The 14,759-nt window shown below is 30.4% G+C and overlaps 1 protein-coding gene across 2 annotated transcripts in view; it reads right to left on the reverse strand.

Annotated features, from left to right (window-relative positions):
• The window catches only part of LOC148276960 (D-beta-hydroxybutyrate dehydrogenase, mitochondrial), a 144,904-nt gene that overhangs the window by 67,873 nt on the left and 62,272 nt on the right, over window positions 1-14,759 (reverse strand). The gene's annotated exons all lie outside the window — the stretch shown is intronic.

Raw genomic sequence — 14,759 nt, forward strand, 5'->3', positions numbered from 1 at the left:
GAGGCTGGTTATTCGGACTCAAGTTCTCTATTTGGTATTGTAAATATTTTTAATTGGCAAGAGTCACAATAATCGGGGTATGTCACAGTAAATTCTATTTTATGTACTAATTTAACTTATCATAAAATTTATTACATTTAAAATTTTTCCTAAAAAATAAAGAAAATTATCGAAAAAAAAAGGTACATGTATCCACATAAAGTGTTTACAAATATTATATTAGAAACATGTAACAACAATATAATAAGTTTTTTCCTAATTTTTGTAGCCATGAAAAAAAAATAATTTTTTATCTCAGTTATTATATAATATATAAACTTAAAGGATAACTATAAAATATCATATAAGAAACAAATGAGCACTGCAAAATGTTAGTTTTACGTATTTTTTATTCATTTTCCTAGTGTTTTATTAGGAGTTTTACTAAAATTTAAATTTTCTGCTTCCATAATATTTTTTTATTTAGATTTTCTTAAAAAAATGTTTTTTTAGCTTTTACACTTTTTTATTAACTGTATATTTGTAACACACTGTATTCCGTGAACAACTATAAAAGGTGACGGGTCTAGTAATATAAAACATCTTGTATGAAAACATATAATAAATAATAATGTATGCATGTCCAGATTTCTGTTATTGTTCCTTAAAAAAAAATATAAATAAGAAAGTAGAAAGTTGGTTCTATTTTTCTTAGTAGGTACATACGTATTCCCGTATTTTTCCCCTGGATTATGGCACTTGAGAAGTAATTTCATTTTGAAAAAATCCGAAAATAAGCACCCATTTTTATCAGATACCTTCGGACGTACTTTGTACAAATATGATATATAATTTTGAAAAACGGAAAAACGTACCAACACATAAAGTTTGATTCTGATACTTCAAAAAAAAAAACAACCAAATCGGTTCAGTTTTGGGGTGCGCAAAATAGCACAGCGAAACGTCAATTTTGTCGAATTCAGTTTGGCAAAATCAGTCAGACATGGGGTTGTTGTATTTTTTGCAAAAAAAACGAAAGAAAAACAATAATTAAATACTTATTCATTGAAATTCGTCGATAAAAAGGAGGAGAGAAAGAGGATTTTTTATAATATATGATATACGAGTAATCATGTAGATCCATTTTAGAGCTCATATTATTTTTAAAACATGATATTTTAATGACCCTAGGTAATATTAATGGCTTCTCGAACGGTTTCTACACATTTTGAAAGTAAAACTATTTCGTAATTTATTTTCTCTTTTTCTAAGTTAAGTTTGAAAAACTGAACTCGAAGGAGATGAGTTGGCTTTTTTGGAGAAAAATTAAGGTTAAAATGATTTCGTGAAAAACATGAACGGTACAAAGATAAAGAATTGAAATAAATTACGATTGTTTTCTGCTTTAAAAACAATACGATGAAATAAAAAAACCACATGCAATGCTTGTTACAAATCAGTAAAATAAAAACCCTTTTTAAATATCTGGAAATGAATATACGTACGAGCAACAAATACATACTTAAATGCACCTTTGTTTGTATATTCTTACACCTAACGATCATCAACAATTTCACATAAATAATAAAATTCGTTTATTAAAAAAGTATAATTAAAATAAATACATATAATTAATATAGAGTAATTTAGAATTTGCATCCGTTGTGTGTAGCCCACAATATATAACAAACGTAGAAAGGATTGAAAATGTTCAACGAAAATTTTTTAAATACCTAGATTATAAAAACAATAAAACGCTTTGTACTTACAGCCAATCTGCCAAACAAAATATTTTTTTTACCCTTGAAAATAGACGCACTGTATCTGAATTATGCTATTTACATAAATTATTAAATAATGAAGAAAACTCTTTTAACCTATTTGCCAAAATTAATCTTAATGTCCCCTTTCGCGTAACAAGAAATAAGAATTTATTCTATCTGCCAGTCTGTAGCACTAACTATGCACAACACTATTTTCTCTATCGTTCTTGCTCTAATTTTAATATTTTTTTTCATCTATTAATATATTTTACATACCCCTTAATTTATTAAAAAATAAATTAAGACTTATAATTTCTGGCTGCGATAGGATCCCACTTACTTTTTAATGATGCACACTCCTAAACACTTACTCCCACACTAATACACATGCTCAGACATCTACACTTACTCTCATACAAATACACATAAACACACCCTTTTGTTGTAACACAATTTAATAATATGTATGATTTTTATTTAGAAACTTTGCTGGTCTTTAAACTGTATTTTAAAAAAATGTTATTATATCATTGTCGACTGTTTGTTTCTTAAAAATAAATAATAAGAGTAATTGCTTTAATTTAATTCTATAATATGGTCTCCTAATTATAATATTCATATAACGCGGATTGAAATAATACTCAAGAGTCTCGATACAGACATCTACTGAAGAAATATTCCATAAATCACAACTTAAATCACAAGACCAAAACAATTATACGCTAAAACAATACTCACTTATAGATTCAAAAACTACTCTTACTCTAATGAAAGACATAACCTCCATAATACATCACATACAAATAATATAATCACTAGATCCTCAACACATAGACAACTTAAACATATACAAACTAAAACCACAGTAAAGAAGTTTAAAACAAATTTTTAACAAAAGTAACAAATAGTTACCTAGAACTATTACCAATGAAATAAAGAAGAAGGGCCGTTTTATATGTACTAAATTTCATGTGAAATGAGTCTCCAACGTCTTGGTACTTATTGCCTAGAGAGTGAAGTCTATTGATGACTGCATTTTTACCATATGATGTCGAAGTATTGTTGCCACAGTATTGGTGGTTATATTATGTTATTTTTTTAAAATATGTTATTTGTTTTCCTATTGTAAAAATAAAGCCGTCCTCAACAAAAAAAACATCAATTTCATTGGCATTGAATGTGAAACTGGATATCATCATACCTTGTGCACATCCCATGGGGCATATGGCACTGCATCCGTATACAAAATGGAGCGTATCTCGATCATCTTTTGCACAGAGGTAAGTTGATTAGCCTTACGCTTTAGGTGCTTATCCAGGAAGAATAAATGCTGCAGTGAAAGTGCGTATCTTCACGTACCCAAAACCAATTGAAAAACCGTGATTCTTCCAATCGGTTTAACTCATGCAAAAATTCATTTTTTTTGTCGATAAACAAGTTACTCTTTTAAAATTGAATCGGGTTGTGGTCCCGTGGCTAAGGTCTCGGGCTCACGGATCAAAGGTCCGTGGTTCGAATCCCATTCTACCGCAACTTGATTCCCATTTTTTTATAGTGAGTTATTTACAACTCGTTGAAAATGGCCCTCAAAATGAAATATTTGCGTAAATTATAAGAACGCAAATATTTCTTTTCTTAAAAAAAAAAAAGTTAAATTTCATATATCGCGATTTCAATTAACTTAAACCACTTCTTTCATTACCCCTTTCATTATGAGTTTGGAAATGTATATAAATGACCTTTGTCGGACATTGTCATTCATCCTCATGACCATATTGCAAGGTAGCAAAAACTGTATTTACTTGTATAATAATAGCGTAATTTTTAAATTTAATAACATCAGATTGTATTGTTATATGTAGCACGGCTTATTCAAAGATCCCATGAAATACTGCAGTGTAGAACCACCTTTAAGATCAATATTTTATGTCAACCTTTCCAGGAGTCAAACGCGGGAGTTCAAGCATGGTAGGCGAACGCGCCAACCACTACACTACACTACGAGGCGGACTTACTCCAACACGATTTCCATTTTAAGTATTTTTAAGGCAGCAATCGAGTCGAAAACACTCGTCCAGGGCTCTGGCTCTATTTCAAACACAGAATTGTATTCTTAATCCGCCTGGGCACACAGAGTTAAAATATACCCGTACCAAGTATAAACCAGTTTTACCTAAAGTAAAAATATTTACGAAGGCGAAACTCATTTTTTCCGCCTAAAAATAATCCTATCCTGTAAATTAGGAATAACAATGTCTGACATTCTATTTTAGTTCCTAACCTAAATTTGTAACAATAGAAAATAAACCATTTGCGTTTTGGTGCGTACGAAACTCACCCTTACAGACTTGAATCAAGAATAGGGATGTTTGCGGAAAAGATGTCGATCTTAAATCGATGTATTCGCTATCACATAATACGAAAAAGCTATTTTGGGGCAAATATTGTACCTACTAGTCAAAAAAGTATAAACATTAGAAAATTGTTTTTTAGACGTTGCCTAGTATGTGATAATTCAATTAGATAAATCTCTTCACAACAGTAAAGGTTTTAGTTATTTAACTTTACTAAAATAAACGGATGGTAGAATTGAAGAAATATGAAAGTTCCAACATAGGCGAAATCGTGAATGTTACACAGTGTGTAAAGTGATCACTTAAACCAGCCATTGACAGGTCATAAGCCCTGTTAATCAGTAGACTTTTATATTTCATACAAATTAATAAAAATAAAATTAGATTCATAAATTAATAATAAATTTCAATTCATTCTCCTAATCTACTTGAAAGACTTTCATTCCGTGTGCCATCTAGACCGACAAGACAAAATCTTCTGTTTTGTACAGATAACGCGTCAACTAACTATTTGGGACAATCTACAATACCTAGAATATGCGACCAATATAACAATAGATTTACTGACGCTGATATTTTTAGTGAAAATGTATGTAAATTTAGGTAAAAAATCATAGAAATATTGAAAAAAGTAGATATTTCATTTACTTTATTATTAAGTTCATATTTTTCATTTATTATCTTTTACATTTCTTATATTTAACTTAATTTAAATTATTGTATTAAATGTAAACATTTTTTTTGGTGTGTGCATGAGTGTCCTACACTAATATATAAAGATATTCTTAACATTTGTGTACATACGGTAAAATAAAATAAATAAATATTTCCTTTTCTAAAATGTTTATTGAAATTTGTTTATTTTATATTTATGGGGTGAAATCCAGTCTTTTCTCTTCAAAGATTTGTGGACTTTTGTATTTGAGAATTTTTTGTTGATTTCCAACATTTGTAATATGTACCGGTATAACGTATTTTTCAAATTATAATTTATTTTAAACTGATGAAGCGTTTTATTTTCTTAATATGATTTTTAAACAACGCTTTGATTTTTTAAGGTTTTGCATTTTTGAAATTACTCCACGTGAGACATCTCAAATTCCCCTCTGCTTTTTCTGGGTCAGTTCTGCCGATTAGTAAACCGGAAATATTTTACAACTCTCTTATCATCGGCTGATTTGTGTGAACTAGTGACGTCGTTCAAAGTAGTTCGTTTTTATTAAAATATTTTTGAGTATATTTTCGTCCATTTTTATGAAACTTTCCGTATAATTTAATACTCTTATTTCCACACGCGAGAAAACATTTTCTGTATCCAATTTCCCGTAGGACTGAAGTTCCCCATGGTGAAATCGAACATTGAAAACTAAAGGAGCATCCCTAATACAATAGTTTTGGGGTTGACTCACTGATTAGTCGATTTACATATTCTCACGTTAATTACGAGAATCTACCAAATATATGTTAATTGTTCTACGTATCGAGTTCAAGAACATTAAAACTTTATCAAAATAGTAATAAAAAAAACATGGTTTGATTTAATTATAGAAAACAAGTGAAAAAGTATATTACAATGACTTTCATATTCATTTTTCTATTTATTATTTATATTTCAGCTCCGCTAGCGAATTTAGCAATTTCGGACTGCAAGAATCAGGCGTTCCCCTGTTTTTCCGGTTCTTATCTAAATAAAACTGACGGATCCTGTATTTGTGTGTCTGGACAGATGAATAGTACAGTTATGTATGGACGAGATTTTTTGAATAGATGGCTTCTCTCGATGAAATTGCTCGAGTTCCCGAGTTCAATTCAATATTTTAAAAAAGACTTCCTATAAAATGTTCTTCTTGGTGCTTGTCCCTGTCTCATATCTTCCTCTTCAGGGAGAGTAACCCACTTTTATTTTCCGCAATCCGCCAGCGCTCAAAATCTTCTTGGGCTATTTTTAATCACTGGACTACGCAGTTTTCATCAGATCAGGGTAAATATTAATAAATTTTATTTTTTAACATTGTTGATTGCTTTTCGTGCTACTGTGGATATCTTAATCAATCTTCCGAATACATCCCGTGGTCTTGTCCCTTTATTTTATGATTACCAAATAGAGTTTTTTGCTTCATACCCTGTTAAAGGTCTTGTCGGATATTCAGATCTGTTGGCTTCCAATTTCAATGCATCAAAAAACTTATGTAATCATTTCGGTTAATTGATCATGTCGAATCAATAAAATCACAGCCGGCTAAGAATTCACTTGCCTCTTTTCTTCAATCCAATGAAGTACATATTGTTTACTTTTGGATTACCTTCTTTCAGAACAAAGATGCTAAGGCTACTAGATTATGAAGAGCTTCTTCCAGCAGCTTTTTTCATTTGGCAATGTGCTATTTTTTTCCTTGTATGTGAGCTTACCCAAGAATATTTAAGTGTGCGATATGTGATGGCAAGCTGGCACCTAAAACGGAAGACTTATCATCTTTACTTCTTGTAACAGACAACCAAGGTGCGCTGCATTTTATTTAGCAATGCAGTATCCTATACATCACCCAGCGTAGATAAAGGTTTGATGCTGTATTCGATAATAATTGGAAAAAAATGCCATTCTACTCGTGACAGAAAATAATTGCAATCAATCTTTCTGATTTTGTCTGTGGCAAACGCATCTACCGACGTCGTTTTTTTCTAAGTTTTCTTCCGTGCCAGGAAATGAACAGTGTGGATGGTCGATGATAGCGCTCATGCGCATTTTCATGCCGATCCAATGTCTCTAGACATCCTATTATTTTTTATTGAAATCCACAGAGTCCTTTTACATCAAACCTAATATCTTATAAATATATATCTCGATGTAAAAATAAGATCAGGAGTCACGATTATAATGGAATCAATCAATTGATTATAAACACCATTTTAAAAAGAAGATACCAAATGGATTTAGTCTAACTGGGAATAAAACGCATCAAGAAACGGTCATGTGTGTTAAAATGTTGCCTTGTTTTGAGAATCTTTCTGGACGATAAGGTCATGGCTTTAATGGAAGCATCAATCACTGAACCTGATGTCAAATCCAGTCAGATGACCCATGGTTTCATATGGAACACTCCAGATCATGAAATTCATTTCAAGACTCTTATATCAACGCATCGCCATTTTTTTACTATTTTTATTTATACAAGTCTTCTGTCAAATCAGTGGCTTAGAATTTAAGCAACCAAAAATAGATTAATTTGTATTTTGAATAGATTCTGGAACCAGATAAATGAAAAAATAATTAATATTGTAGTATTACTAAATTAAATTTACATCTGTAAGAACCGGTTTTTTCGTTAAAAATATTTTTTTTCCTATTTATTTCTGTGATTTATATGATAATAAATAGGCTCCTTTGGACCTGTTATGTTCTAGCGTTGTAGCCTGGCCAGTAGCAATTAATTTTGTGAATGGAAGATCACGGTTTTGGGAATATAATTTCGAGTAAACTCTTTAAAACTTCGACATATTTTTTTTTATCGACCCTCCTCACATAAATCTATATTTAATAAAAAAATATAATATTATTTTGTTTGTTTTAAAACATGGAAATCTGTTATTAGTTTTGTACATAGGCACGCAATATTCTAAACCCATTAAAAATAAATGTTGTGTAACCAATTAAAATTTTAAAAAGGCTTTGGTGACCTGTATTGATCATTTTCATTAGATTGCAGAATAACGTTACTTTACCACAAAGTCAACATTCGTTATGATAGAGAAAGATATGATATTAAAATTTGGATGTCCTTAGAGGCCTATATGGCTTGATTGCTTGTCTATGAACACCTCATAAAAAATATTAACTTCCCCCCTTGATAAATGTATCTACCATTTGCTAGACTTTTTCTTTACTGCCATGGACTAGAAATAAGAAAGTTTCAAATGTGTTTTCTTTTCGTATATTTTTCCTTGATATCTCTCACGAAAACTTCATTCCGTTCATTTTATGAGAACGCTTGATCAAAAGATGAACCATCGATGGTTTTTACCAAAAATATTCTTACATATGTTCACGGTGATAAAGAAAAGGGGGCCAAATCAAAATGTACGTACACATGTTTATTTTTCTAATAAGTACAAATGCCTAAAAAAATCCATTGAACTCAAATTTTGATAAAATAATCTACATTATCGCCACGCATTTGCACCCAATGATGCATAGAGAACTAACATGGTAATCTAAACGCAGTGTCGGTGATAATTTGTAATATATCAGTGTTACAAATCACACATCAGGCTCTGCACCAGCAACTAAAAAATACTACAATGAAAAGTACTAATTTATTAAACAGTTCACGTTGACATTGCCGTTAATTCAACCCGAAATCTAAGACATTTTACTTGAAAAATAATTCAAATGTACGCGGTTACCCGTCCTCCAGAACTACCTCTACGGTTTTAGCCTAAGAGTTATAACCTAATAAGGCCGCCCATACGGAGAACAACCATTTTATGATTATTGACCACGAAGTTAGCTACAGATTACAGTAATACAACGGGCCGTAGGTACTTAGGTTGATAATTGCAAGGCGCAAACCGAAACCATCCGTTTGTTGTTAAACTAAAAACCAAACCAAAAATTTGTAACGGTTTTGTTCTATGCAACAGGGTTTCTCAAGGGAATTATTACTCTGAAGTTTTAGTTCTCTTACTTTATAAAAACCATTAGCTGGACGCGTTAAGAGGGCACGCGGTGCTAGACAATTGTCATGAATAGGTATTTGAACATTGTTTTTCTGTCACTCTCTCGCAAATGCCTTTTCGATACTGTACTAAAAAGACAACACAGCGAATTCATCATGCCTAACTTAAATCGATATTTCGCTGTCCAGTTTTTCGCACCCAAAAAACTGAACCGATTTGATTGTTTTTTTTAAAGAGTAAAAAAATGAAATTTTCTGTATTAGTACTTTTTCCGTTTTTCAAAATTATTTGTCAGATTTGTATACCGTATGTCTAAAGACGATAAATAAAACGGGGCGCTTTTATGGGTTTTTGAATGGTCCTAGCTCCTATAAGATACGATTTATCAAAAAAGCAAAACAATAAAAATACGTTGACAATAAATATCTATAGCGTGTAAAAAAAATACTTTATTACAGCCATAATTCAGTGAGAAAATGCGTGAATAATTTTGTATGAAGAAAAGTCAAATTGCGTTTCCTCTTAATATCGATGCTCGAGCAAAGGCAATATAGTGAATAAGGGATTACTCGAAACAATAATAACTTCAATAAGAAAAGAAATTGACTATTAAAATAACATACCTTTACTAAAAAATGTTTGGTGAAATAAAAAAAAAATACAGTTTAGACGAGTTACGAAAAGAAATTGACTATTAAAATAACATACCTTTACTAAAAAATGTTTGGTGAAATAAAAAAAAAATACAGTTTAGACGAGTTACACACATTAAAAAAAAACCATAAAGTTTTTTTTGTTGTTGTTTAAACAAACATATTATTATTGTTAATTTAACGTTCCTTCCTCTTTAATAAAGCAAGATGGTCGTGTTTAGAGTGGGAGTTTGTTTTCATACCACACGCATTTTTTGTAATATTTTTATAAACAAATCAATCAATACAGCATGGAAATAAGAATGGAGTGGGTTTCATATGATTCTTATATTTTGCTTTAAATAAATGTATATTCTCCAATATTTTCCATATATTTTGAGCACATATTAGCAGTTTGTATTTAAGGTACTTATTTGTGTTTTAAAATATTTTTTATTCAGTTAACTTTAAAGCCTCGATAGTGAAAGAGTCGTATTCTAAAGTCGGTGGGGGTATTTAATTTGTTTGAGTGATTTTATATCAACTAAATGCGACGTAAAATTTAGTATGGAAAATTGCAAAGTTTGTGCTTTAAATATTTATTTAAGTCAATGCTATGTCATTCACCCTGTTATATCTTGATTCAATATTCCGCTTTAAAAAAGGCTGGCCGTTTTTGGTAGAATATTGGTATAGAATAACAATGAAATAAAAATAAAGAGAATAATAATATTTATGTTAGAAGCACGAGCGTTCTAAAGCCCTCTGGGTGTTTAATCTATTTCAAAAATTGAAAGAAAACATCCACAATAATAAATTCTATAAAACGTAATTCTTTTCTGTGTAATTACTAAAAAATGTATGCCTCTATCATCTATCTTATTTTCCATGATTTGTTTCGTTTTATCTAAACAGCATTCTTATAAGAAGTGGGATTATAGTGTGAGACTTGCTGTTTTAGCGATAACCTCCCACATCGACATTATCAACAAAAACACGTAAATAACTAACTTATATCCTTGATTTAATGTAATCGGAATGTAATGTTTGTGACACCAAAACTTTCCTGCTCCATAGACCCCCTCTCCTTCAGTGCTGATGGAGAAAAGATAAATTATAAATAAATTACTAAGAATTGCTAATATAACATAAAAAAAATAACAATGTTTGAGTATGTCCAAAAGCTTGCAGACTGGCTGGATTTTCTCCCTAGGGAGTTGTTGATATTTAAATTTATTTCAACAGAGATGGAAAATGTTTTGTGTAAAGTGGCCACCTAAACCAGCCAATGACAGGTCATAAGCCCTGTAAATGTCTAGACTTCCATATCCCCTTCTCAAAAACGTTTTCCTTCTCTGTTGAAATAAATTTGAATAGTAAACAACGTAATATTGTTAACACTAATTCATGTAAAACACCAAGTAAAACATAATTAAAAGGTTAGGGAAATCTAGTAAAGGGATCGTATCTAGTAAGACGATAATTTGAAATGCAAAAATGTTAATTTTTTTAAAATACAAATTAATGTTTTTTTAATTTATTTTTTATTTAATTTGGTTTTTTTTTTTATCGCGTGTGAAACAATTTTTTCATTTTCAGCCTTTTTGTATAAATATAGAATTATTCTTTTAAAATAGCGTCAACAAAAAGTTATAATTAATTATCGTGATAATTTTCCTTTCCGTACAGAGTGGTGCATAGAGAGCTACACTGGTATTCCAATAGAGAAATATCACATACTACGAATACCAATAAAACTATTTGAAATGGATTTAGAGTAATGAATTGTATGTTTAAAATCGGTTTGGATATTGTGGAGGATTTTTTCATACATAAATGTAAAATAAATTCAATAAAAATACGTTCGTAGAAAAACGAGACTTGTTTGGCCTTGGGACGACAAGACGTTGAGACGTCAAAATTCGTGATATTGTTCTACACAAATTTCGAAAGCTCGATTCCCGGTGAGGACACATAAATTAAATGTGATTTTCGTCAAGTTTGGGTGTTTTGTGATGTAATTCATGTTCATGTGTGTATATGTATTATTTATTTATTTAATTTATAAATTTATTGCATAAAATTAGTAAACATATTTAATAACAGGGAATATGTATAAAACTAATGAATTTAAAATGAAAACGAAGTGTTTTCTGTTTATGATAGTCTCCATCTAACGTGGCGCAGCCTGTTCTAAGTTGGAGATTTTTTATCTTTTAGAGCATAAGTAGTTATATACTAATATAACAATAACAAATGCCTAGCTAATCAAATGTAAGAAATTAAAAATGGATATTATACAAATATGAAGTAAATATGTATGTGCCAAGAATACATGTTACTTAAACATAAATAATATGTGTACTAATTATATAAAGTACTACGTTTTTTGATCTACATATATTTTTCAAAAAATCTCTCTCTACACTATTTATATGTACAGTTATTTTCATTTTAATGCCTGTTTTACATTTTGAGTCTTTTATATTTGGCAAAAAATCTTTAAATATTTTTGGAGCAATTACATTATATTGTTTTTTACCAATTTTTTTTACCAATTTTTAATTTGTGTTGCTGAACAAGGGTTTATATTTTGTTGGGTGCTTTTGACCTCACTTAATTTATCATAAAATTTAAGTAGTAGGCACCTCACAAACAATTATCTTACATCCAATATCTTTAACTCAGCGAATCGATCTTCCGTTGGATACCCCAAGGGTTTTTGAGAATGATCTTTATGATCCTTTTTTGTGCTATTTTCACTGGTTCAAGGATTAAACGTGAGAAACCTCCCCAAGCTAAATTATGTATGTATGTATATGTATAGTAATTTGTGTATTTGAATCGGGTTGTGGTTTGTGCCTAGTGTCTCGGACTCACAGACCAAAGATGAATATGGATGTGTGTGTATGTTTATATATGTATGTATGTTGTATGTGTACATTTATATTCATTTATATTTATTTTTTCATTGTTTTGTATTACTTACAATTTCATCTTTCTTTCTCTCTTCCTTTCCTGTTTTCCAATCCCACTTCCTTTCACCTCTGGCTAACTGCACGTTTTGTTTTTTTATATTTTTGTTCCTATATGAAATCAGTAATTCGTTTTGTTATTTGTTGTAATTCTGTATGTATTGTTTATAACTATGACTTGTTGGTTAAAAAAAATGTATCTTCGTCTCTGTTGAGATATGTATATTTAAATGAAATTCCATTACTGCTCTAGTCCTTAAAATATAGCTTGGTTAGAATGACAGCTGTCAAACTAATGTCATTAGTGATGGGAAATTACTGATCACCGATCAAATCGATTATATCAGTTTTTTCATGCAATCATGAAAATCTGTTTCCGAAAATTGATATAAAAATGCAAAAACAAGCCTTTTGTAGTGTGTTTAACACAATTATTCACAAACAATATGACATTTATCCTTGTTTTATGAACAACATCAAATGAATTATTTTTTTATTTGATCAATTTGTCCAATCTCTAACGTTTTTGCAAAATGATGTAACCTTGTAAGAACGTCGTTAATAATTAGGTTTATTTGATTTTTTTTTAGTTTTACAGCTGATTGGATATATTTATGTTGATTTATGTGTCGAGCATCGTATTAAAAAAAAAATTAACACGAATAATTTTTCGTGTGTCAATATAAATAACTCCTTAAACGTTACTACAAAGTTATGTCGTCTTTTTTCCGACAAATATCATTCTAATTAAGCTATATTTTAAGGACTATAGTTCTAGTATTAGTCTACAAAGATTTTAACTTAGTCAAAATAAATTTTTATTAAAAAAAAAAGCTTTCTCGCGTTTAATCCATATATTAAAATGTTGATGGCCTTTTTTAACGAGGAGTAAATAACTCACTTATAGAAAATAGGAATCAAGTTGTGATATAAAGGGGTTTGAACCTCGGACCTCTGATGCGTAAGTCCGCCTCACTAGCCGCGGGACCACAACCGATTTGATTCAACCACATAACACTTGTATACGCAAAATACAAAATATGTGATGATTACATTGAGTTTAGCATCGCTAAACTTAGAATAATAATGTATTATGGACAATTATGAAACGTTGTCTTATCTTTATTGCACAGCTCGAGTGCAAACTGTGCAATGGAACTGGAAATATTTCAAAGAGACATTTTTAAGTATGCGGTTTTACGAAATCACCGAAGTAAAACATTTTAACAACCCACGTAGTGACGATTTTGTAAAAATTAGTGTGAATAAAGTTTTATAGTTTTCAATGAAACCGAAGTTTTAGTATGTAGACATGTATTCATTACTTTCTATTGTCAAAGTAAGGTTTTTTTATTAACCATCATTATTTATCTAATCCAACCCATAGGTGCATGGCGCACTGTACTGGCACTCCAATAGCAGCATTTTTGTATATGAAAGGTAAGGTGATCGGTCTTACGCGTAGGGTGAAAGTCCAGGAATAATAAAATCTTGCAGGGTAATATTTAATGTCAACCTTGCCAAAAATTAAGTCAAGGATCTCAAGCGTAGTAGGAATGAATAAAAAACTACCCGCCAAGCCAAACTTACTCGAATTTGCATTCGATTTCCTTGTTCAGAATTTTCAATTCAGATTAGCCATCAAGTGGAAAACATCGTTCAACAACATCGCTCTGGATATTGATCTGTTCCATGCATCCGAAGGGGTTTTCCGTAGCAAGATTCTTCTACTAATTTGACAAGAGCCTCTTCCTTGATTTTTTTTTCTTTTTATAATTTGCACGTCTTAAATTCTAGTTTTAATTTTAGTAGAATTAAATTGAATCGAATTTAATTAAAAACGCTCGTCCAGTTTTCTAGTTCTATATGTATTTTTTTCCGTCTGGACACAAAAAATAAAAATTAAGTTCTGTCAATTGGCCAAGTAAACTATTGATCTAATAAGATTTTCTTTCTGTAAACCAACAGTTCTAAATAACAAATGCAAAAATGTGTTTGTCTGCTTGTTTGTGTTTTCTTCCCGTCACAACGGAGCAACCGATCGACATATTTTTTTCATAAGTAAAGCCGAGGAGTGTTTAAAGTTACTTTTACTCCTGAAAAAAAATTCCACTTTTATCGGAAATTCAAAATCTTGAATAATGAATTAATTTTTCAGGTCGTAATGGAGCTACTGAATCAAATGTTTTTTTTACGGAAAAAGCCAGATAACTGACAAGTGTAAAAAGTTATTTTTTATCCTGAAAAAAATATCGCTCCCTTCGGAAAAATTCTCAGTGGAAATATTAATTAATATTCAAATAGAATAATGATGCAACGTCGCCATAAAATAACGGATCGTCGTATTTAGTTTATAGTGATTGTTGGAGGACCGGCAATCGA

This window comes from Micrasema longulum, unplaced genomic scaffold (genome assembly GCF_059751315.1).
Source record: "Micrasema longulum isolate JH-2025_06_02 unplaced genomic scaffold, ASM5975131v1 h1tg001119l, whole genome shotgun sequence".
NCBI classification, from domain to species: domain Eukaryota; kingdom Metazoa; phylum Arthropoda; class Insecta; order Trichoptera; family Brachycentridae; genus Micrasema; species Micrasema longulum.